Source organism: Muntiacus reevesi, chromosome X, assembly GCF_963930625.1.
Source record: "Muntiacus reevesi chromosome X, mMunRee1.1, whole genome shotgun sequence".
NCBI classification, from domain to species: domain Eukaryota; kingdom Metazoa; phylum Chordata; class Mammalia; order Artiodactyla; family Cervidae; genus Muntiacus; species Muntiacus reevesi.
The window spans coordinates 76,585,648-76,613,199 of NC_089271.1; the positions used below are offsets into that span (position 1 = coordinate 76,585,648).

General features: G+C 35.8%; 1 protein-coding gene across 1 annotated transcript in view; it reads left to right on the forward strand.

Annotated features, from left to right (window-relative positions):
* Nucleotides 1-27,552, forward strand: part of DACH2 (dachshund family transcription factor 2) — a 791,610-nt gene that overhangs the window by 327,056 nt on the left and 437,002 nt on the right. The gene's annotated exons all lie outside the window — the stretch shown is intronic.

Consider the following 27,552-nt stretch of genomic DNA (forward strand, 5'->3'; position numbering starts at 1 on the left):
TAGTATAGTCTGAAGTCAGGCAGGTTGATTCCCCCAGTTCCATTCTTCTTTCTCAAGATTGCTTTGGCTACTCGAGGTTTTTTGTATTTCCATACAACCTGTGAAATTAGTTGTTCTAGTTCTGTGAAAAATACCATTGGTAGCTTGACAGGGATTGCACTGAATCTATAGATTGTTTTGGGTAGTATAGTCATTTTGACAATATTGATTCTTCCAATATATATTATCTAGGGTGAAAGAGATCACCAGCCCAGGTTAGATGCATGAGACAAGTCCTCGGGCATAGTGCACTGGGAAGACCCAGAGGGATCGGGTAGAGAGGGAGGTGGGAGGGGGAATCGGGATGGGGAATACATGCAAATCCATGACTGATTCATGTCAATGTATGACAAAAACCACTACAATATTGTAAAGTAATTGGCCTCCAACTAATAAAAATAAATGGAAAACAAAACAAAAAAACAACAAGTGAAAAATGACCATTGACATCCAAGGGAACTCCCATCAGGCTCTTAGCTGTTTTCTCAACAGAAACTCTAAAAGTCAGAATGGAATTGTTCAATATATTTAAAATGATGAATTGAGAGAATCTACAGTGAGAGTACTCTACCCAGCAAGACTCTCATTCAGATTTGGCAGAGAAATCAGAAGCTTTCCAGATAAGCAACAGTTAAGATAATTCAGCACCACCTGTCCAGCTTTACAACAATTGCTAAAGGATCTTTTCTAGGCAGGAAACACAAGAGAAGGAAAAGACCTACAAAAAATAAACCCAGTTAAGAAAATAAAGCAGAAAATAAAAGTTAAGAAAAAGGTAATAGGATCATGCATATTGATAATTATATTAAATGTAAATGGATTAAGGAGATAGTCTGGCTGGGCAGATAATAACATGTTCATATATGCACTTCCATTTACCACATCAGTCTGCCTGACCTCCCAAATTGTACGTAAATATTTTATATTGTTAAGTAAGTCCTGTTCCTGTTATGGCTTGGAATTGTAATTATTATTTATTTTTTGTCTGGTTATTGATTGTGAAAATTGATAAACATTTCTTATTATTGTGATTGTGTAACTGTTACTCACTTCATACGATTGTATCATGACTGGTAAACAGAGAAATGATAGAACTCTATATCACCAAAACTAGGATTTAACATAAAAACCTGTAATTACTTTTTAAAATCCAGATGCATATCAGAATTATCTTGAAATTTTTTGAAAAATACAAATGCCCAGGTATTGGGTTGTTTTTTCTCTAGAGCTCCAGACTGTTTCTAATGAGCAATCATGTTTAAAGACAACTGGACTATGTGATGATCTTTTATCTAGTTTGTTTCACTTTTTATATTTCATATCCAGTACTCCCATTTCATTTAGTTTATGTTTTTCAATTTCTCCATCTTATTTTGTTTTTATGTTCTTTCTCAAGCCTTTGTCAAGCATAGTTCAAATTCTTTGTTTACATATATATAAATAATATGTATAATACATGTATTTTAGTAAACATGAATTTTTGTCTAATTTAAAAATTCATGACATGTTAGTTCCATTTGTTTGACTTAGTATTAATAGAATACTATATTTCTAATTAAAAAAATAGATGTGTATCAAGCAATAAAAGATTTACTATATAGCACAGGAAGCCATTATCAATATCTTATAATAACCTATAATGGAAAAATAATTTTAAACTTATATGTGTGTGTGTATATATATATATATATATATAACTGAATCACCTCGCTGTGCATCTGAAACATTTTAAGTCAATTATATTTCCATTTTATATATATATATATATATATATATATATATATATGTATATTTATATACCCACACACACACACACAATTATAAAAATAGCCTTGATACCTTATTTCTACCTTTAAAATATCTAGACACCATCAGATGTCTTGCCCTTATTATCAGTCAAATGTTGGAAGTAGGAGTTGGTTACAGTGGTGTTGGAGGTGGTGAAAAACTTTAGTATGACTTCTTTGTTCCCCCTTTTGCAGTGTACAGTCTCTAAGATCATATTTTGAGCTCATTTCGTTTATATTCAATATAGGCAAAATCCTGAGAGTTCTCAAAATGCAAAAAAAAAAAAAAAAATTGGTTTTGTATACATGCCTGAATCAATGTAGATGGTGCCCAAATATAGAGCTTGAACCAGTGAAGTTGCTGAATCGTGTTTGACTCTTTCTGATCCCATGGACTGTAGCCTACTAGTCTCCTCCATCCATGGAATTTTCCAGGCAAGAGTACTGGAGTGGGTTGCCATTTCCTTCGCCAGGGGATCTTCCCAACACTGGGATCAAACTCAGGTCTCCCGCATTGCAGGCAGATGCTATACCATCTGAGCTACCAGGGAGCCCCAAATATAGAGCTTACATTTGTTCTAATATATGCTTTTAGTCTCTGAATGGTTTCACTTAATCCTTTAATGTATACTTGAAATGGCTAGGTGAGAAGTTTTTTTTTTTTTTCTCAGTCTTTTTGTAAAATGAATCCGAGGTGGCAAATCATATGATATTCTTCCTTTATGAACACTAGAAATGAAAGTTAGAATCCTGACTTTAAGTGACAACATGGAAAGGGCCAGTCATTTGGTGGATAGTGGGTCATCATATGCAACTGAAGATTGTTGTCTGCATACCTCTACTTAAAAAAGATTGAGAAAATTACTTGCTAAAAATACATTCTTTTTAAAAAGCTTTTTTTGTTGTTGTTGATAGAACTTTCATAGGATAAAATATACATATCTAAATATACAATTTGCTGCTTTGTAATATGTGCATACCCATGAAATCATCATCACAATCAAGATTATGCACATATTCAATATCCTAAACTTTCCTCTTGCCCTATCCCTACTTCGCTCTCTGTCCTCAAGGCAGCCATCAATCTTCTTTCTGTCACTGTAGCTTGTATTTTATAAAATATTACATAAAGGGAACATGCCTTATTTTTTTAAGTATGCATATACATTGTTTACTTTTTTACATACATATCCATACATTACATACATATTTTTTTACATACATATCCATATAAATCTCTTTTAGTAAAATGTTGTGTTGGGGAAAGTGCACCATTAACAAAAATATTTCACATACTAAAGCACAAAGTGAATCTCAACAATTATCAAAGAATTTTTGTACATGGAGAGAGACTGAGTAAAATGTGATTAAATTAGCAACAATTAATCAAAATATCCTCCAGATTCTTTTTTTTTTTTTGAAAGAGTTGCATATTTATTTATTTACTTATTTTTCTTTTTGTTTTAATTGGAGGTTAATTACTTTACAATATTGTAGTGGTTTTTGCCATACATTGACATGAATCAACCATGGGTGTACATGTATTCCCCATTCCCCTCCCACCTGCCTCTCCATCTCATCCCTCAGGGTCATCCTAGTATACCAGCCTTGAGCACCCTGTCTCATGCATCGAACCTGGACTGGTGAAACCTGGTTTCACATATGATAATATACATGTTTAAATGCTATTCTCTCAAATCATCCCATCCTCGCCTTCTCCCACAGAGTCCAAAAGACTGTTCTATACATCTGTGTCTCTTTTGCTGTCTCTCATATAGGGTCATTGTTATCATCTTTCTAAATTCCATATATATGCATCAGTATACTGTTTTGGTAATTTTCTTTCTGACTTACTTCACTCTGTATAATAGGCTCCAGTTTCATCCACCTCATTAGAACTGATTCAAATGTATTCTTTTTAATGATTGGGTAATATTCCATTGTGTATCTGTACCACATCTTTCTTATCCATTCATCTGCCAATGGACATCTAGGTTGCTTCCATGTTCTGGCTATTATAAACAGTGCTGCAATGAACATTGTGTTACACGTGTCTCTTTCAATTCTGGTTTTCTCAGTGTGTATACACAGCAGTGGGATTGCTGCATCATATGGCAGAAGAACATGCCTTATTTTTGCCTAATGTCTTTTACTTATCATAATTATATTCACATTCCAGGTTATTATATGTATAAATAGGCTTTTTCATTTTCATTGCTGAGTAATAGTTCATGATATGGATACGCCACAATTTATTCCTACATTTCCCTTTTGTAGATATTTGAATTTCTAAGCTTTTGTCTATTGTGATATTGCTTTAATGCTTTGCTTATACATTTTTTTTTGTGAATTTTTATTTCTCTTAAATAAATATCATACTGGGATTACTTGGTTGTATGGTAAGTGTATGCTTAAGCTTATTTGTAGCTTTAAAACAGTTTTTCAAAGTTGTACTGTTTACATTTCCATTAGTAATGTGTAAAGATTACAGACATTCATGCTTGATGTGGTTGGTTTTAGAAATACATTCTTTGACACTCTGTCCCTAAATCCTGAATTCAAGCCTTTGCATCAAGTATTATCATGTTTAAAGGTTGATCCTTGAATTAAAGTGTTATGCTTTGTTCAATCGTGAGATCTTAGTAAAAATGGGTATATATTTCTGCCTAAGTGTAGGATTATAGTCAATGAGGAATGACGATTAAAGACCAGAGTGGAGGGCCTATTCTTTGGGGATGATAAGTGGTTTGTTTCTGTGCAACATCGTGGATTTTGACATTGTGAAGAGGAACAAAAGGGGAAGTAGGGGAGAGAAGCAATACTAGAAAGATTGGAAGAATAACCTAAACGAATTCTTCCTGCATCTCTGTTTGCCTAGAGTTAGCCTACATAGAAATAGACAAGTATTTTCAAGGTGAAAGATGAAATCATGCATTTTATGATTTTGTTGTTTCACATAGTTTGGTCTTTGATCAAGATCACACTTGAAAGCAGAAACAGTTATTTCTAGGGGAAAAAGACAACTTCCCACAAGTCTAAAGAAGAAAAAAAATACTTTTTTTTTTTTTCAAATTCATCTATGTAAAGAGCTTTATATATAGACTACATAATTAGGACTTAGATGCTTTAGTCACATGTGATAAAAAATCTAAGTCTAGATTTTCAGGAAAAGGTCCCAAGACATTACACTCATTGTGAAAGTGTTAAATGAATTAAAAGCTTAGTTAAACTAATTAGATAAATAGATTAATAAATGGCAAAGAACATTGCCCTTAAACTATGAGAAATATGTCATATTACATTACACTATCAAAGGAAATCAAAGTTTGAAGTCAGACATTTTATGGTGTGTATTTTAGTGAAGAATATATAGCTTATAGAAGTGGACTTTTACATGTTCTAAGCATGAATTCTATGCCTACTACTTAAAAAACAAAACAAAACAAAAAACTGTGTCCCAGGCCAACATTATTTGATTTTATTTTTTATCAAGTATTTTGTGAAAGATAACTAAAATGACTGAGGGTATGAATACACTTGCATATGAAGCAATTTAAATTGAATTGTACCCTTTATGCAAAATAGATAAAATTTAGCAGAGAATAGTTGTCTAAGAATATTAGCCTGTTAGAGACATATACTGAATTACTGAAGACTTGTTTACAAATTTTCATAATGCAAAATAAGTATCTCGGAGTTGGAGGAGGCTATAGGAATAATACTTGAAAATTTTATAGGCTGAAAAGGAGAGAGAGATTGATTTTCTGGTTTATAAGTTTGTCTCAATTATAGTCCAGTGAATGGTCTGTTAGAACTTGTCCATATAAAAAAGTCATGGAGAATGATTAAGAAATTTTAGGACTGTTCATGATAAGCCCATTTCCATTCCCTACAAAGGTGACATTTGGTGGCGTAAATGATCACAATTTACCACAAATCATCCTTGCATATCCTGTTAAAGATATAACAAAAGAAAGGTGTCCTTATGAAGCTACAAACGGTATTTTTCAGAGAACTACAACAAATAATTTCACAAGTTGTATGGGAATACAAAAAACCTCGAAAAGCCAAAGCAATCTTGAGAAAGAAGAATGGAACTGGAGGAATCAACCTGCCTGACTTCAGGCTCAGTCATAGCCTGAAGTTTTGACTCAGACAAAGCTACAGTCATCAAGACAGTATGATACTGGCGCAAAGACAGAAATATAGATCAATGGAACAAAATAGAAAGCCCAGAGATAAATACATGCACCTATGGACACCTTATCTTTGACAAAGGAGACAATATTATACAATGGAGAAAAGAGAATCTCTTTAACAAGTGGTGCTGGGAAAACTGATCAACCACTTATAAAAGAATGAAACTAGAACACTATCTAACACCATACACAAAATAAACTCAAAATGGATTAAAGATCTAAATGTAAGACCAGAAACTATGAAACTCCTAGAGGAAACATAAGCAAAACACTCTCCAACATAAACCACAGCAGGATCCTCTATGACCCACCTCCCAGAGTATTGGAAATAAAAGCAAAAATAAACAAATGGGACCTAATTAAACCCAAAAGCTTTAGCACAGCAAAGGAAACTATAAGTAAGGTGAAAAGACAGCCTCCAGAATGGGAGAAGATAATAGCAAACGAAGCAATGGACAAAGAATTAATCTCAAAAATATACAAGCAACTCCTGAAGCTCAATTCCAGAAAAATAAATGACCCAATCAAAAACTGGGGCAAAGAACTAAACAGACATTTCTCCGAAGAAGACATACATATGACTAACAAACACATGAAAAGATGCTCAACATCACTCATTATTAGAGAAATGCAAATCAAAACTACAATGAGATATCACCTCACACCAGTCAGAATGGCCCTCATCAAAAAGTCTACAAACAATAAATGCTGGAAAGGGTGTGGAGAAAGGGGAAACTTCTTGCACTGTTAGTGGGAATGTAAATTGATATAGTCATTATGGAAGATGGTATGGAGATTCCATAAAAACTAGGAATAAAACCACCATATGACCCAGCAATCCCTCTCCTAGGCATATACACTAAGGAAACCAAAGTTGAACGAGACACATATATCCCATTATTCATTGCAATATTATTTACAATAGCTGGAACACAGAAGCAACCTAGATGTCCATCGACAGATGAATGGATAAAGAAGTAGTGGTATATATACACAATGGAATATTACTCAGTCATAAAAAGAAATACATTTGAGTCAATTCTGATGAGGTGGATGAGTTTAGAATCTATTATACAGAGAGAAGTGAGTCAGAAAGAGAAAGGAAAATACCATATTCTAACACATATATGTGGAATTTAGAAAAATGGTACTAAAGATTTTATTTACAGGGAAGACATGGAGAAAGAGACATAGAGAATAGATTTATGGACATGGGGAAAGAGGAGGAGAGGGTGAGATATATGGAAGAGTACCATGGAAACTTACATTACCATATATAAAATAGATTGCCAACAGGAATTTGCTGTATGGCTCAGGAAACTCAAACAGGGGCTCTGTATCAACATAGAGGGATGGGGTGGGGAGGGAGTTTCTAAAGGGAGGGGTTATATGTATCCCTATGGCTGATTCATGTTGAAGTTTGACAGAAAACAGGAAAATTATGCAAAGCAGTTATCATTCAATAAAAAATAAACTAATTTTTAAAAAATATTGTATATTAATGCATATATATGGAATCTAGAAAGGTGGTATGGATGAGCCTATTTGCAGGGCAGCAACAGAGATGCAGACATAGAGAACAGACTTGTGGATACAGTGGAAGAAGGAGAGGGTAGGATGAATTGAGAGCATAGCATTGAAACATACACATTACCATATGTAAAACAGATAGCCAGTGGCAATTTGCTGTATTACACAGGAAGCTCAAACCCAGTGTTCTGTGACAACCTAGAGGTGTGGGGTTTGGAGGGAGGTTGAGGAGGGAGGGGACATATATATACCTATGGCTCATTCATGTTGATGTATGGAAGAAACCAGCACAGTATTATAAAGCAATAAAAAATATAAAAATAGCATTTTTGAAGAGTTATGTAAAATAAAATTCTTTTTTCTTTTGTATGTTTTTGAGGAATTCCAAATAAAAGTATGTTTGCCTAAATATTAGTTTTGTTCATTTGAACACTCCTTTAAAGTTACATATTCAAATTTATTTTATATTTTATATTGATTTTATATTAGTAACTTCCAACTAATAGTAACTGATATATTGTGGTTTTCCAAAAATTAAACATAAGCATTAAATGAAGATAGAATGTATAGCTTTCATAATTGTGTCCATGTTTAAAATTCCAAAAGGACAGTACTTTAACATTAGTCCTACTTGTAGTTAACAGATCAACCCTCTGTAGTGAAAAATTATTGCTGAGCTGCGAAGGATGCCAGGATTCTTGGCCTGCAGAGGAGAGGAATTCAATCTGGGTCCAGTGAGAAAGCTTTATTGCTCAGAGATTTTGTGTAATAAAGTTTTATTAAAGTATAAAATAGATAGAGAAAACTTCTGACATAGACATCAGGAGGGATCAGAAAGAGTGCCCCCCACCCCCTGTTATTCTTTATCAGGAAGTTATATACCTACTAGAAGGCTGCTAATTAGAAAAAGGAAATGTCTCAAAACTCAGAGAGTGGCACCAGGCCCTTCACCCACAACATGCATTTTGAGATAGCTTTGGCACAAGATGAGTTTCGCCGGGGAATAAAACGATTGACATGACTCTTGAAGAGAGGCAGCTTTCCAAGCAAATACCATAGTCTTATTAACATAGATTATGAGAACAATTGTATGAGTAAAACTTATTGGTTTGCTGAGCCATTATTGGTTCGGAGTCTTAGACAGAACCGACTTGAAGAAAGAGAGAGTCTAGGGTAAATACATAGTTCACTAACATAGCTTTTCCATAAGAAAAATGCATTGGTTAGTTCAAGGTTTGAGAAAAGTTATGTTCAGGTGGAACCAGGTGTTGTCATGCCAACACAGACTTTTAAAAATAAACCTCCTTTTAATTTTGTATGGAGAAGGGAAAAGAAATCTGACACCTATAGTTTATTTCCTCCTGCTGCTTAAGAGAGAGAGGAAAAAATGTCTGACACTTGCAGCCTATTTCCTCCATTTGGAGACCCCTAGCCTTCCTGCCAGAGAAGGAAATGGCAACCCACTTCAGTATTCTTGCCTGGAGAATCCCAGGGACAGAGGAGCCTGGTGGGCTGCCATCTATGGGGTCGCGCAGAGTTGGACATGACTGAAGCAACTTAGCAGCAGCAGCAGCAGCAGCCTTCTTGCCTATTACCCTCTCAGTAGCACTTCAGATCTTTCAGAAATACACATCTTTTATTATTCTTTGCTTGAAATTCTTCTATGCCTTGTTATTGACAGTAAAGTTCAAGTTTCTTAACATGGAAAAAGAGTCTTTCTGATCCTGCCTCAGCATGCCTTTTTATCATCATCTCCTACAACTTCTTCCTCAAATACTGTGTACTGTATAACCTTATTAAACTTCTCTCTATTCTTCAGCTATCCCATGCTCTTCCCCACATCCTTGGCTTTGTGTATGCTCTGCCCTCTGGTCTGCTCTGCTTACAAAGGTGAACAAAGGCTATTATGGTCAAAACAAAATCACTTTTGACATAGAAATGTCTTAGTTAGCACAGCAAGATAGTAATTGCATACAACTATTTTATTCTCTTTAAAATAAAAATAAAATACTTGTATAGTGTGACAAATTTTGTCAATTTGCTTTGAGTATCAAGTTCTTTTAACAAAAGTATTTAATATCACTCATTCATGACATCAAAATATTTTATCTACTATAAATATAGAGAAAACAAAGATTGGTTTGATCATTGAGGGGCTGATACTCTGGTGAGAATACAAAATAAAATATTACTTGATTGTACCACAAAAATAATAAGACAAAAAATACCATTTCATGTAATTCCACTCTTGGTTCTTTCTAGGTATTATTTACCCTAATATTTAATTTATTCAAGGCCAGTTTATGATTCTGAAAATGAGGATATTGGAATAAATGCTTTCTCAGAACTCTCTTTAAAAAAAGTATTTAATGAATACATATCGAGCTTCAGTTACATTATTCACTCTAATAACCACTTTGATGTCACTAATTATATGCTATTTTAAGGTTTTGGTTCCAGAACGTCAGGATTAAGGATTAAACATAAGCCAAATGATATCCATTTTGTGTTACATGTGTGCAAAAGCAGTAACTTCTATGATACAATCTCCGTTGATCTGATTACTTGAAAAAAGGTACTGCCAACATTTGTGAACTGCTAGGAATTACTTAGTGAACATGTTCTGCTACCCTGAAAAATGAACTGACAACTTGAGACTAGTAAAATTACTCTGGAACATTGATTTATCTGCTAGCAGATTCCCTGTAGCCTGATTACTTTAAAAATTTTAATCTATTAATTTGAAGCCCCAGCCATTTTTTCTGAAGTATTGCATGATGGAGTTGGGGAGCACCTGAAAAGAAAGTAGAAATCAAAGATGGAAAGTACTTAAAGATGAAACTTCAACACAGTGTGGCTATCATTACATGGAGTTATAGAAAGGGAAAAAAGAAGTTAATTGGCCAGTTGTGTTTGTCTAACTAGTAAATATTGTGGGTTGTATGTTGTATTTCCATTTACAGGATAGGAAACTGAAAAACTGAATTTTATCACTGTGTTGGGTACAGTAGATGGCAAACAGATAAAGGATTAAATTATTTGAAAGGTATAACATGTTTCTTCTTTCATTAGTTTTTCTATATTAATCAAACAAAAATAAAAACCCATGTGCACTGAAGACTGTATGCCCAACATTTTGTATTTGAGTTCTACTGGCCAAACTATATTCAACTTGGGCTAAATCATGCATTTGATTACACTTATCCTTCTTTCTAGACTCAAGAGTATTCCTCTTTCTATGGTTGATCCATCTAAGAATGAACTAAAATTCTATTTTAAGTAGCCCCATGATTTTAATAAAATGCTTTCTCTTTTATAATTGTTTATTTTTTATGAATCTTTAGTATTTGACAGTCTCTTTCTTCTTGAAAATCTTATATGTTTTATGATTATACACAATTCCTAATTTTTGTTTTAATAAATCTCATTTTGTGTTTATTTCCTTCTTGTACCTTTTTAATATCATTTCAGGCAGCTTACTACTTGCTATTTTAAACTGAGTTTATCTTTTTTTCAAGATAATCCCTAATTTTCAATTTTCCTGTCAAATTTACACTGATTCTCAACTAAATATAAAGGAAATCCAGTGATCTGACTATATTGAACAGGCTTATAATTTTCCTGTCACATACAAATTTCCTTAGTGAAAGCATAGATGGAAAAGACAGCCAATATGTAGAAATTTTTCAATTAATTGTGACATGCCAAACCACACATAATTAAAAATTATTCATAGCTCTTTTTACAAAGCACTTTATTTAAAGAAAATTGTTTTTTTTTTTTTTTTTTTGAGATGAAAGTAGTGACTTTAGTTATGTAATGTCTCATTTCATTCAACTCATTTATTTAGCATTTGTTCAGTGGGGATTCACGTGACACCTACTTTCAAATAACTCACGCTGCAAGTTGGGAGAGTGTCTCAATAAACTTGAAGTTATTAGATAATTTTATTTAGGTCTCTTTGCATATTAAAGAGAGGACACTATAAAAGAGAGATTGAGAATGTTTCAGACCAAAGAAACAATTTTTTGATAGTTTTGAATGTATAGGGAGACAAAGGAATTTACCATAAGAAGGGCAGTTGGCATGTTTCTCTAAGTAGAAGGAGTGAAAAATGGAGAGTCATGGCATACCTTCCAAAGAAAGATATTGGTGTTCGCCATAAGTATGGGTTCTTTAGAGGACAGCTCCAGAAAAAACACATTGAGTGTATCACTTTCCTACTTTTATTTTACAGTAACTTGAAATGGTTTATTTTATTGTTTTTAAAAATTATTTATTTTAATTGGAAGCTAATTACTTTACAATATTGTAGTGGTTTTTGACATATATTGACATGAATCAGCCATGGGTGTACATATGTTCCCTATCCTGAAACCCCTCCCACCTGTCTCCCCATCCCGTCTCTCAGGGTCATCCCAGTGCACCAACCCTGAGCACTTTGTCTTATGGATCGAACCTAGACTGGCGATCTATTTCACATATGATAATATACATGTTTCAATGCTATTTTCTCAAATTGTCCCACCCTCACCTCCTCCCACAGAGCCCAAAAGTCTGGTCTTTACATCTGTGTCTCTTTTGCTGTCTCGCATATAGGGTCATCGTTATCATCTTTCTAAATTCCATATGTATGTGCTAATATACTGTATTGGTGTTTGTCCTTCTGACTTACTTCACTCTATATAACAGGCTCCAGTTTCATTCCCCTCATTAGAACTGATTCAAATGCATTCATTTTAATAGCTGAGTAATATTCCATTGTGTATATGTACCACAGCTTTCTTATCCATTCATCTGCCAATGGACATCTAGGTTGCTTCCATGTCCTGGCTATTTTAAACAGTGCTACAATGAACATTGCTGTACACGTGTCTCTTTCGATTCTGGTTTCCTCAGTGTGTATGCACATCAGTGGGATTGGTTGGTCGTATGGCAGTTCTATTTCCAGTTTTTTAAGGAATCTCCATACTGTTCTCCATAGTGACTGTACTAGTTTGCATTCCCACCAACAGTGTAAGAGGGTTGCCTTTTCTCCACACCCTCTCCAGCATTTATTGTTTGTAGACTTTTTGATAGCTGCCATTCTGATCAGGGTGAGATGGTACCTCATTGTGGTTTTGATTTGAATTTCTCTGATAATGAGTGATGTCGAACATCTATTCATGTGTTTGTTAGTCATCTGTTTCCCTTCTTTGGAGAAATATCTGCTTAGTTCTTTGGCCCAGTTTTTGATTGGGTTATTTATTTTTCTGGAACTGAGCTGCAGGAGCTACTTATATATTTTAGAAATTAATTCTTTATCAGTTGCTTTATTTGCTATTATTTTCTCCCATTCTGAAAGCTGTCTTTTCACCTTGCTTATAGTTTCCTTCGTTGTGCAAAAGCTTTTAAGTTTAATTAGGTCCCATTTGTTTATTTTTTCTTTTATAGCCATTACTCAGGGAGGTGGGTCATAGAGGATCCTGCTGTGATTTATGTCAGAGAGTGTTTTGGCTATGTTTTCTCCTAGTAGCTTTATAGTTTCTGGTCTTATATATGGATCTTTAATCCATTTTGAGTTTATTTGTGTGTATGGTATAAGAAAGTGTTCTAGTTTCATGCATTTACAAGTGGTTGACCAGTTTTCCCAGCACCACTTGTTTTTTCTTTTCTTTTTTTCCTTTTCTTTCTTTTCTATTTTTCTTTTTCTTTCTTTTTTTTTTTTTTTTTTTTTACTTTTGGGACATCATTTCTTATTTGTTTTAATTGGAGGCTAATTACTTTACAATATTGTGTTGATTTTACCATACATTAACATGAATCAGCCATGGCTGTACATGTGTTCCCCATCCTGACCCTCCCTCCTACCTCCCTCCCCTTTCCACCTGTCAGGGTCATCCCAGTGCACCAGCCCTAAGCCCTGTGCCTCATGCATCGAACCTGGACTGGCGATCTTTTTCACATATGTTAATATACATGTTTCAATGTTATTCTCTCAAATCATCCCACCCCCGCCTTCTCCCACAGAGTCCAACAGTCTGTTCTTTACATCTATGTCTATTTGCTGTCTCGCATATAGGGTCATTGTTACTATCTTTCTAAATTCCATATAAATTCATTAATATACTGTATTTGTGTTTTTCTTTCTGAGTTACTTCACTCTGTATCATAGGCTCCAGTTTCATCCACATCATTAGAACAGACTCAAATGTATTATTTAATAGCTGAGTAATATTCCATTCTATGCATATACCACAGCTTTCTTATCCATTTGTCTGCTGATGGACATCTAGGTTGCTTCCATGTCCTGGGTATTGTAAACAGCTAGCACCACTTGTTAAAGAGATTGTCTTTTCTCATTGTATATTTTTGTCTCCTTTGTCAAAGATAAGGTGCCCATAGGTGTGTGGATTTATCTCTGGGCTTTCTGTTTTATTTTGTTGATTTATTTTTCTGTCTTTGTGCCTGTACCATACTGTCTTGGTGACTGTAGCTTTGTAGTATAGTCTGAAGTTAGGCAGGTTGATTCCTCCAGTTTCATTCTTCTTTCTCAAGACTGCTTTGGCTATTTGAGGTTTTTTGTATTTCTACACAAATTGTGAAATTATTTGTTCTAGTAGTCTGAAGTATACTGTTGGTATCTTGATAGGGATTGCATTGAATGTCTAGATTGCTTTGGGTAATACAGTCATTTTGACAATATTGATTCTTCCAATCCATGAACATGGTATATTGTTCCATCTATTTGTGTCATATTTGAATTTTTTCATCAGTACTTTATAGTTTTCTATATATAGGTCTTTCGTTCTTTAGGTAGATTTATTCCTAAATATTTTATTCTTTTTGTCACAATGTTGAATGGAATTGTTTCCTTGATTCCTCTTTCTGTTCTCTCATTGTTAGTGTATAGGAATGCAAGGGACTTCTCTATTTTAATTTTATATCCTGCAACTTTACCATATTTGTTGATTAGCTCTAGTAATTTTCAGGTTTAATCTTTAGGGTTTTCTATACAGAGGATCATATCATCTGCAAACAGTGAGAATTTTAAGTCTTCTTTTCCAATTTGGATTCCTTTTATTTCTTTTTCTTCTCTGATTGCTGTGGCTAACACTTCCAAAACTTCGTTGAATAGTAGAGGTGAGCATGCACACCCTTGTCTTGTTCCTGACTTTAGGGGAAATGATTTCAATTTTTCATCATTGAGGATAATGTTTACTGTGGGATTATCATACTTGTCTTTTATTATGTTGAGGTATGTTCCTTATATACCTGCTGTCTGGAGGCAGAAAGCCCATTCATTTTTATCATAAATGAATGTTGAAATTTGACAAAGGTTTTCTCTGCATCTATTGAGATAATTATATGGTTTTTATCTTTCAGTTTGTTAATGTGGAGTATCACATTGATTGATTTGCAATGTTGAAGAATCCTTGCATCCCTTGGATAAAGCCCACTTGGTCATGATGTATGATATTTTTATTTATTTATTTAATGTATGATCTTTTTAATACATTGTTGGATTCTGTTTGCTAGAATTTTGTTAAGGATTTTTGCATCTATGTTCATCAGTGATATTGGCCTGTAGTTTTCTTTTTTGTGTGTTATCTTTGTCAGGTTTTGGTATTAGGGTGATGGTGGCCTTATAGAATGAGTTGGGAAGTTTACCTTCCACTGCAGTTTTCTGGAAGAATTTGAGTAGTATAGTTGTTAGCTCTTCTTTAATTTTTTGTAGAATTCACTTGTGAATCCTTCTGGTCCTGGGCTTTTATTTGTTGGACGATTGCTGATTACAGTTTCGATTTCCATGCTTGTGATAGGTCTGTTAAGATTTCCTATTTATTCCTGGTTCAGTTTTGGAAAGTTATACTTTTCTTAGAATTTGTCCATTTCTTCCAAATTGTCCATTTTATTGGCATATAGTTGCTGATAGCAGTCTCTTATGATTCTTTGTATTTTTGTGTTGTCTGTTGAGATTTCTCCATTTTCATTTTAATTTTGTTGCTTTGATTTCTTTTTCTAAAAAAAATTAAATTTTTTTTTCTTGATGAATCTGACTAATAGTTTGTTTATTTTATTTATCTACTCAAAGAACCAGCTTTTAGCTTTATTGATTTTTGCTATGGTCTCCTTTGTTTCTTTTTTATTTATTTCTCCCCTAAATTTTATGATTTTTTTCCTTCTACTAAACTTGGGGTTCTTCAATTCTTCTTCTTCTAGTTGCTTTAGGTGTAGAGTTATTTTATTTATTTGCTATTTCTCTTGTTTCTTGAGGTAAACTTGTATTGCTATGAACCTTCCCCTTAGCACTGCTTTTACTGAATCCCATAGGTTTTGGATTGTTTTGTTTTCATTTTCTTTCATTTCTATGCATATTTTGATTTCTTCTGTGATTTGTTGCTTATTCATAGGTGTGTTGCTTAGCCTCTATAAGTTTGTATTTAACAGTTTTTTTCCCCTGTTGTTGACATCTAATCTTACCACATTGTTTTCAGAAAAGATGCTTAGAATGATTTCAATTTTGTTGAATTTACCAAGTCTAGATTTATGGCCCAGTATGTGATCTATCCTGGAGAAGGTTTCATGTTCATTTGAGTAAAAGATGAAATTCATTGTTTTGGGGTGACTGTCCTATAGATATCAATTAGGTCTAACTGGTCCATTGTATTATTTAAAGTTTGTGTCTCCTTGTTAATTTTCTGTTTAGTTGATCTATCCATACGTGTGAGTGGGGTATTAAAGTCTCCCACTATTATCGTGTTACTGTTATTTTCCCCTTTCATACTCATTAGCATTTGCCTTACATATTGCGGTGCTCATATGTTGGGTGCATATATATTTATAATTGTTATGTCTCTTTGGATTGATCCTTTGATCATTATGTAGTGTCCTTCTTTGTCTCTTTTTACGGCCTTTATTTCAAAGTCTATTTATCTGATGTGAGTGTTGCTACTCCCACTATTTTTTGTGTCCATTTGCCTGAAATATCTTATTCCAGCCCTTGACTTTCAATCTGTATGTGTCCCTTGTTTTGAGGTGGGTCTTTGTAGACAGCATATATAGGGATCTTGCTTTTGTATCCATTCAGCCAGTCTTTGTCTTTTGGTTGGGACATTCATCCCATTTACATTTAAGGTAGTTATTCATAAGTATGATCCTGTTGCCATTTACTTTGTTGTTTTGGGTCGAGTTTATACACCTTTCTGTGTTTCCTGTCTAGAGAAGATCCTTTAGCATTTGTTGAAGAGGGTGGTTTGGTGGTGCTGAATTCTCTCAGCTTTTGCCTGTCTGTAAAGCTTTTGATTTCTCCTTCATATTTGAATGACATCAATGCTAGATACAGTAACCTGGATTATAGATTTTTCTTTTTCATTACTTTAAGTATGCCCTGCCATTCCCTTCTGGCCTGAAGAGTTTCTATTGAAAGATCAGCTGTTATCCTTAAGGGAATCCCCTTGTGTGTTATTTGTTGTTTTTCCCTTGCTGCTTTTAATATTTGCTTTTTGTGTTTGATTTTCATTAATTTGATTAACATGTGTCTTGGGGTGTTTTGCCTTGGGTTTATCCTGTTTGGAACTCTCTGGGTTTCTTCAACTTGGGTGGCTATATCCTTCCCCATTTTAGGGAAGTTTTCAACTCTTGTCTACCCAAGTGTTTTCTCCTGGCCTTTCTTTTTGTCTTCTTCTTCTGGGACTCCTAATATTCGAATGTTTGGGCATTTAACATTGTCCCAGAGGTGTTTGAGGTTGTTCTCATTTCTTTTAATTCTTTTTTCTTTTGTCCTCTCTGCTTCATTTATTTCCACCATTCTATCTTCTACCTCACTTATCCTCTCGTCTGCCTCAGTTATTCTACTGTTGGTTCCCTCTAGTGTGCATTTGACCTCCATTATTGCATTATTTATTATTGATTGAATGTTATTTATTTCTTCTAGGTCCTTGTTAGACATTTATTGCATCTTCTCAATCCTTGTCTCTAGACTATTTGTCTGTAACTCAATTTTGTTTTCAAGATTTTGGATCATTTTTACCTTCATTCTGAATTCTTTTCCCAGTAGACTCCCTACCTCCTCTTCTTTTGTTTGATTGTTGGGCATTTATTATGTTCCTTTACCTGCTGGGTATTTATCTGCCTTTTCATCTTGTTTAGATTGTTGTGTTTGGGGTGGCCTTTCTGTGTGTTCGTAGTTTGTGGTTCCTCTTTATTGTGGAGGTTGCTCCCTCTGGGAGTTGTGGGGTGGGATTGGACGAGTGGCTTGTCAAGGTTTCCTGGTTAGGGAAGCTTGTGTCGGTGTTCTGGTGGGTGGAGCTGGTCTCTTTTGTCTGGAGTGCAATTAAGTGTTCAGTAGTGAGTTTCGAATTGTCTATGGGTTTGGTATGAATTTTGGCCGCCTGTATTTTAATGCTCAGTGTTATGTTCTTGTGTTGTCAGGGAATTAGTTTGGTATGTCTTGCTCTGAAACTTGTTTTCTCTTGGGTGGAGCTTGGTTTCCGTGTAGGTAAGGAGGCTTTTAGCTGAGCTCTTGTCAATTAATGTTCCCTTGAGTCAAGAGTTTTCTGGACTTCTCAATTTTTGGATTTAAGCCCCCTGCCTCTGGCTTTCAGTCTTATTCTTACGGTAATCTCAAGACTTCTATATCCATACAGCAGAGATGATAAAACATCTAGTTTAATGGTGAAAAAAAATTCTCCACAGTAAGGGACACCCAGAGAGCTTCACAGAGTTACATGGAGAAGAGAATAAGGAGGAGGGAGATAGAGGTGACCAGGAGGAGAAGAGGGGGAATCAAAAGGGAAGAGAGCAATCTAACCAGTAATCAATTCCCTATGTGCTCTCCACAGTCTTGAACACTCAGAGAAGTTCACAGAGTTACATAGAAAAGAGAAGAGAGAGGAAGAAGATAGAGGTGACCAGGAGGAGAAGAGGAGGAGTCAAAAGGAGAGAATGAGATCTCACCAGTAATCAGTTCCCTGTGTTCTCCACAGCTCAGAATACCCAAAAAGATTCACAGAGTTGGGTAGAGAAGGGAATGGGGAGGGAGGAGATAGAGGTGACCTGGGGGAGAAAAAGTAGAGTCAGAAGGGGGAGAGAGCAATCAAGCCAGTAATAACAGTCCTAAATCAAAGTGGGTACTGAAGATGGGATTCTTAAAGGTACAAAATTGATAACAAAAACTAAAAACAAAAACTAAAAATCTAGATAGAGGTTAGACTCTCAAAAATACAAGATTTAAAAAAAAATCACAAAAGTTATAAAAATTTTATATATATATATATATATATATATATATATATATATATATGAAATTTGCTTTGTAAATAGTGTATTTTTTTGCAAGGTAATAGTATGTTATGAAAATAAAAATTAAAGGAGCAGTAAAGAACTTTAAAAAAAATTTAAAAAATGATAATAATAAGATGTATCTAAGAATTTCTCTGGAGCTTTTGAAGTCTGTGGGGTCAGTTCAGTTTCAGATAGTTCCTTGTTCCAGATTATATTTATTCTCAAGGTCTATAGGCCCCTTCCAATATAGTCAATGGTAACTGCAGGGTTTTAATCTGTTGCAGCTGTCACTTCCAGACCAGTTCCCTCTTATTTGTTTATTTGGGCTTCCTCTGTTTGCAAGTCTCTTCAGTGTCTAATTTCTGCCCTGACACAAGGGGGTGTTGGAGGTCATTTATTTAGGCTCACTTGTTCAGTTGTGCTGTGGGGATGGAGGAACACTGCCAACAAATATCACTGGTGTGTGTGGGGAGTGCTCACAGTGTCTGGGCCACAGTGGGTTTGACCCCACTCATGGCTTGTGTGCTTTCCCATTCTACACTACTCAGGCTCCAGGTTGCTCTGCAGGGGAACTGTCTAAACTGGGTCCTGGATTGTGTGCTCTGTCCAGGTCTAAGCCACTCAGGTTCATTTTCTTGGGTACTCCACAAAGCCACTGACTCGGTTGGGTCTGCATTTTGTGCCCTTCCCAGGTCCAAGGAGCTCAAGTGACCACGTGCTTGACAAGCACACTCTCCCAGGTGTGCGGTGAGTCTTATCACCTCCCCAGTCCCAATCCCTAGGTTTCCTGGGTGTGCGGCAAGAGTACTATCTCAGATGTGCTGTGTGTCTCCTCTGGGAACCTGATCTCTGACTGTGACCCTCCTGGTGGTTGCCAACCGTCCAGGATCCCAGGAAGACTAGTAACTGGGAGCCTGCTCACAGTTTGGTGGAGGATGCCATCTCTAGGACCGAGATGGCCTGTCACCTTCTGGCTCTGGCTGTCTCCTGCCTACCTGTCTGCCTCAGGCAGGGGGAGGGGCCATCCACAGCCAGCTAGCTCTCCTTTGATATTCGCTTAGTCCTTTGTTCTGTGAGCAGGCCAGGCTGTGCCTCAGAGCTTTTCGCAGGAGGGTTCTCTCTCTAGTTTTCTCTCTCTGGCTATCCCACAGTTTGGATTGCTATCTCACTTTAGCTCCCTCAGATTGCCCTTAGGGCATTCAGACCCAGTCCACACCCTAAGCTTGCAGCCAGCATCTCCCTGTTCCGCCCCTGCTCATTGCTGGTGGACACGAGCATCCTATCTACCTCTCCACTGGGAATTGCATCTAGGCCTGTAACCTGTGGGTTCCTTTTTTTTTTTTTTTCCTTCCTGTTATGTTGTCCTCCAAGATTCCAAAACTCCCCACAGATCCTCTTGTGAGAGGATTTCCTGGTGTTTGGAAACTTCTCCTCCTTCACGACTCTCTCCCCAGGACAGGTCTTCGTACCTAACTCTTTTGTTTCTCTTTTTGTCTTTTATATTTTGTCCTCCTAACTACCTTTCTGGGTGCCTACTGTCCTCTGCCAGCATTCACAAGTTGTTTTGAGGTATTTGCTCAGTGTTCAAATGATCTTTTGATGAATTTGTGGGGGATAAAGTGATCTCCCCATTCTATTCCTCCGCCATCTTAGGACCCCCTCCCATTTTATTGTTGTTGATGATTAGTCTCTTAAGCATACATGGTACCATAGAAATTTAAAATAATTTTGGTGACTATTAGCATATTAAATCCTTTGAGATAGGCAGAGTAGAGTATTTCTCTTAAAATTTTTGCTGATAATGCAACTGAGTCATAGACTAATGAAATTGTATGCCTGAATATGGAGGGCTTCCCAGGTGGTGCTATTGTTAAAGAACCCACCTGTCAATGCAAGAAAGAGATGGGGGTTTGATCACTGGGTTGGGAAGATACCCTGGAGGAGGGCATGGCAACCCATTCTACTGTTCTTGCCTGGAGAATCCCATAGACAGAGGAGCCAGTTGGGCTGTAGTCCATAGGGTTGCGACGAGTTGGGCACGGCTGAAGTGACTTAGCATGCATACAAGAGTATGGAATTAGCAGTAGAATCAGAATAGAAATATAACTTTTCTGAGTCCATATTTAGTGCTTTCACAATGGCAGAAAGGTGAAAACTGCTGTATTGAATGAGTGAATGCATTTAGATGTGAGGCACACAAAGATGTTACATAACTATTTCTGTGACTGTGAGCCTATTTCACTTTCTTTTCTGGACATGACTTTCCTCACCTGTAAAAAGAAGGTAACAATACTGTTGGCCTAATAAGTGTGCTGTAAGAGTTAAATGACATTATGCATATAAATAACTTAACATGGTGTCTAATATAATAAACATTCAATAATAGTCAGCCATTGCTATTATTATTATTGTTTTGGAAATCTGACTTAAAATTATGTGGCCATGACATAAAGACTGTTGATCCATCTGCAAAGAGGGCTCTCCATTTACAACTTGACTTGGGAAGTTTAAGAAACAGCAAAATTATTTATTAAAAAATGTTCGATTGTAAAATTATGGTCATAAAGCAGTTTCATTTTTCTCAACCTAAAAAATTATAAAATAATATATTTAACTGTGATATACTCAATATATCTTTTTAAAAAGTCTCTGTTTGAATATTACATGATTATACTTTTTTTTGTCATAGCATTTTAGAGAATGCATTTGATTCCTCATTTTCCCACTGTTGGGTATATGCTGCCTGCCAATTTCCAGATAGTCCTAAATACATCTCAATTGACCTTTTTCCACATTTGAGGCAAATCAAGGGTAGGCAGCATATATAAATATTCAGCAGTCTATACTGGGCCTACTACAAACTAAGAAACAGTATATAGAATGTGAAAGATCCTGAGGGCAGCATCTATAATCATAATGGAAAGAAAAATTGAATCAACTAAACTGTGTTGAAAACATTACCAGCTTCATATCCATTTCTGTAACCATATCTGTATGCATAAGAAGTAGCCAAATCAACAGAGTCATTGTCAGGTATGAAGAATGACAACATGTGCCTTGATCTATTCTCCTGGCACATTCAGTAGAGTGACATCTTTTGGGGAATATCCAAATTGTGGCTGCTGATCTGGAAATTAAATTGCTGGACTGGTATTCATTTATTCACTCATTTACTCGCTTTATATAGCATAGAACTGATTCACTTAGTTTCAAAATTACAAACTCCAAATTAGATAAATATTTATGTTATGCTGTAATTTTTAGTGTTATTATTGCTATCATTTGTTGCTGTTCTGACAGGCTATGAAAGAGATGTTGGGTCTTTACTACATAAAAGTATAATAAATTAATGGAAACTACTGTGCTAGAGAAGTAATAGTCCATATGTCTATGAATGCTGATGGGATGCCTAGTTGCTATCCAAGAATGTTAGGACTAAGAAAAGTTTTCACCCAGTAATGAATTTTATCTTTCACTCTTTAGTCCTAATGAGCCAAGGGACTGAAATATTCAGGACCAAATGCTTACCTATGAAAAGCAATGTATTGCAAAAATATGGGTGCTAATATAATGATTACAATGTTTGGTTAACCCTATAAATAAGAAACACATTGATATGCAAAACAGGCTTCCTTTTTCGCTCTCAAATATCAGGTCATTCCTACTGTACTGAATTTACAAAATGCAAGAAAATGCAATTGTTGCTTGATTATATTAGAATATGTTCTCCACACCATACAATTTTGGCCTCTGTGATAAAAATTCTTTACATCTATACTGAATAATGTAATAATTGCTTTCTTCTCACCCCAGTTTATGGACTGTTTGTGATCCAAGTCTGTTTTATTCCCTTCTATCTCCCCTCCCTGCCAGCGTCTGACATTATATATTGCCTTTAATATCTGCTGAATATGTTTGTTAAATGGAAATATGTATATAAAGACAAATGATTAAATAGGCAAAATTAAAAAAAACAAAGAGGTGAAACTTGGTCCCTTATTAGAATGCAGGCTTCCTTGAGTTAACATTTATACCCTTAGTTTATAAAACAAAAGAAAAGAAATGGCTGATTTTAGTCTAAGAATTATTACTAAAAAAACAAATAGATCAATAATACTAAATGTATTTGAGATTATATTTATAAAATAATAGATAACACTTACTGAATAATTTGAATGTCCAATACTGTACTATACACACACACCATATCATTTAATTTGTGAGATGGGAACTGTTATTATTCTAATGTTATATCAAGATATTATACCACTAGTATGGGGGATGGTAATGTGATTTTCATACACAAAAAAATCTGCCATGTGCATTGTCTATAAGATTTCCGGCAAGAACTCCTGACTCTGGTGCTTATAATCTTAATGCTTGCATTTTTGGGATAAAAAGGAACTTTTGAGTATTAGGAGATGTTTAAGCATTGTAAAGAATTTGGTACATTTTAAAAGAAATACCCCATCTACCTGATAGCTTAGTTGGTAAAGAATCTGCCTGCAGTGCAGGAGACCTGGGTTTGATTTCTGGAGTGGGAAGATCCTTTGGAGAAGGGATAGGTTACCCACTCCAGTATTCTTGGGCTTGCCTTGTGGCTCAGCTGGTAAAGAACCTGGCTGCAATGTGGGAGACCTGGGTTTGATCCCTGGGTTGGGAAGATCCCCTGGAGAAGGGAAATGCTACCCACTCCAGTATTCTAGCCTGGAGAATTCCATGGGTTGTATAATCCATGGGGGTGCAAAGAGTCGGACACGACTGAGTGACTTTCAGTTCAGTTCAGTCACTCAGTTTTATCTGACTCTTTGCAACTCCATGGGCTGCAGCATGCCAGGCCTCCCTGTCCACCATCAACTCCTGCAGTTTACCCAAACTCATATCCAGTTCTTCGCATCGGATGGCCAATGTATTGGAGTTTCAGCTTCAGCATCGGTCCTTCCAGTGAATATTCAGGACTGATTTCCTTTAGGATGGACTGGTTGGATCTCCTTGCTGTCCAAGAGGCTCTCCAACACCACAGTTCAAAAGCATTAATCCTTTGGTGCTCAGCTTTTTTTTACAGTCCAACTCTCACATCCATACATGACTACTAGAAAAAACATAGCCTTGACTAGATGGTTAATTGTTGGCAAAGTAATGTCTCTGCTTTTTTATAAGCTGTCTAGTTTGGTAATAGCTTTTCTTTCAAGGAGCAAGTGTCTTTTAATTTCATGGCTGCAGTCACCATCTGCAGTGATTTTCAGTCAGTTCAGTTCAGTTCAATTGCTCAGTAGTGTCCGAATCTTTGTGACCCAATGAATTGCAGCACGCCAGGCGTCCCTGTCCATCACCAACTCCTGTAGTTTACTCAAACTCATGTCCACCGAGTCGGTGATGCCATCCAGCCATCTCATCCTCTGTCATCCCCTTCTCCTCTTGCCCCCGATCTCTCCCACCATCAGGGTCTTTTCCAGTAAGTCAACTCTTCACATGAGGTGGCCAAAGTATTGGAGTTTCAGCTTCAGCATCAGTCCTTCCAATGAACACCCAGGACTGATCTCCTTTAGGATGAACTGGTTGGATTTCCTTGCAGTCCAAGTGACTCTCAAGAGTCTTCTCCAACACCACAGTTCAAAACCATCAATTCTTCGGCGCTCAGCTTTCTTCACAGTCCAACTCTCACATCCATACATGACCACTGGAAAAACCATAGCCTTGACTAGATGGACCTTTGTTGGCAAAGTAATGTCTCTGCTTTTTAATATGCTGTCTAGGTTGGTCATAACTTTCCTGTCAAGGAGTAAGCGTCTTTTAATTTCATGGCTGCTATTATCATCTGCAGTGATTTTGGAGCCCCCCAAAATGAAGTCTGACACTGCTTCCACTGTTTCCCCATCTATTTCCCATGAAGTGATGGGACCAGATTCCATGATATTAGTTTTCTGAATATTGAGCTTTAAGCCAACTTTTTAATTCTCCTCTTACACTTTCATCAAGAGGCTTTTTAGTTCCTCTTCACTTTCTGCCATAAGGGTGGTGTCATCTGCATATCTGAGGTTATTGATATTTCCCCCAGCAATCTTGATTCCAGCTTGTGCTTCTCCCAACCCAGCGTTTCTCATGATGTATTCTGCATATAAGTTAAATAAGCAGGGTGACAATATACAGCCTTGACGTATTCCTTTTCCTATTTGGAATCAGTCTGTTGTTCCATGTCCAGTTCTAACTGTTGCGTCCTGACCTGCATATAAGTTTCTCAAGAGTTTGGTCAGGTAGTCTGGTATTCCCATCTCTTGAAGCCCTCCAAAATAAAGTCTGTCACGGTTTCCCAATCTATTTGCCATTAAGTGATGGGACCGGATGCCATGATCTTTGTTTTATGAATATTGAGCTTTAAGCCAAATTTTTCACTCTCCTCTTGCACTTTCATCAAGAGGCTCTTTAGTTCTTCTTCGCTTTCTGCTATAGTGTGGTGTCATCTTCATATCTGAGGTTATTAATATTTCTCTGGGCAATCTTGATTCCAGCTTGTGCTTCATCCAGTCCAGCATTTCTCATGATATAATAAAATTTTTCATATACACACATACCCCATCTCCAGCCAGTATTTGCCCCATTATTTCATTATGAAGAAGTTGTTTGCTTCATTGTAGAGGTAGTGCTATAAAGATATAGGATCATCTCTCATACTATCTTCCATCTTACTTTTCTGCCTTTTGTCTGTTTCTGTTTGTTTCTCTGCTAGACAGGTAAAAGTAGCAAAACAAAACAAAATTCCCTGGAGCAAGAATAAAATATCAGATTTAACTTTGCATTTCAACCACTCTTCCACTCAATAACACAGAATATCTAGGATTTAATATAATCCCTCCAGGCTGATAAACATAACTAAGGGGAAAACTTTTAAAGTTATTTAGAGATCAGTCCTGGGTGTTCATGGAAGGACTTATGCTGAAGCTGAAGCTCCCATAATTTGGCCACCTCATGCGAAGAGTTGACTCACTGGAAAAGACCCTTATGCTGGGAGAGATTGGGGGCAGGAGGAGAAGGTGACAACAGAGGGTGAGAAGGCTGGATGGCATCACCGACTCGATGGATATGAGTTTGAATAAACTCTGGGAGTTGGTGATGGACAGGGAGGCCTGTCGTGCTGTGATTCATGGGGTCGCACAGAGTCAGACACGACTGAGCGACTGAATTGAACTCAACCAAACTGAGAGCTCATGGTCTTTTTTGTATACATCAAAAATTTCTTCCAATTCTTAAGTCTATTTTGACAAATTTGATACATAATATTACTGCTATTTTCATACCTGTAACTTAAATTAGAAATGAGATATATTTTCAGAAAAATTTAGTAAGAGCAGATCACATTCTATAACATTTTTTGTATCTGAGAAATATGGGTAGATTAAAAAGTGAATCCTGAAGGGAAAGAATAACCTCAAGAAAGGAAAGATACAATCGTTCATAAGTCTTAGCATATTGAAAGAATTTTTCTATATTCTCTTATTAAATTAGAAAAGATTACCTTTTCATTTTACTAATATAAATGGTTTGCAAGGTTATGTATTTTATTCCTAAGGAAAAAAGTGGATGAATCGTATCACAGAATAAGAAATAAAATATGGGCTTAAATAGTAGCAATTTAAATGGAATGTAATAGTATACATTATTTTTAAATTATATTGTAGCAGGTTTTTCACTTGAATGAGTCAATTAATGTGGGAGTAATTCATGTGCCGATTGATTGGCTATGCCTTTCAAATGAAGTATTTGCAAAATTCTAGTATCAGATGGATTCAACCTAAGCTGGTCAGTATTCTGTGGTTGGCTTGGTGAGCTGATTGTCTTGCATCTGAAGCATCTGTAATACCTCCATTTCAAACTGTGGATAATGGAGGGAGGCTAGAAACCTCTGGGCCATTGTTAGCCAGAATCTACTTATCTGCTTTTTGCTGATATAAATCAACTGTACTGTGTCCTCTTTTATTTCCTTAATATTAGCAGTGTGGAACTTGACCCTCTCCTCTCTTGCCTTAATATTGTCAACCTTAACCTCATTCCTGAGGCCCCTTTATCTAGATATTGGATCTATAGAGTGTAGAAAAATTTGGGCTCATGCCTGGGGATTAGACGCATCTGTTTTTAGTGGAAGAGTGAAAGTAGTGAAAATTCTCCAATGCCTTAATCTAGTTGTTTTGCCTTATGACCTTTTGACTTACCAGAGAGAATATCTATTATGTAAAATAAAGAAGTTAACTTGTAAAATCAAATATAAATGCATTCAGTGAAATGTTAATGAAAACTTGCTAAGTGAGTAGCAATTAAAGTAAATCCTTGGAGTTTCCTAAGATAGCATTTATAAATTCATTGGCCAGTCGGAATGTCTGTTATGCATTGGTAATGAATGGAAATACATTTTGTAAAGATCACATTTATGAATCAAAGTTTGTATTTATAACTCATTATTGTTGTTTTCTTAATTGTTTCTATGATCAAATCTTGTCATCTGATATATATATATTTTTTGCTTTGTGTTGAGATGGTATTTCCTCAGTCAGCTTTTAGAAGAAATGAAGCCTAAAGTGTTGCAGCAAACACACACCATTGCCACCACTGCCACCACACATACCCCACAGCTGCCTACAGTAAAACACATTATTGACATGATTCAGTTTTAAGGAAAAGATGGTGTCACAGTGTTTTCCTTTGTACTTTTTTGGATGATTTAAAAAATGTATTTTAAA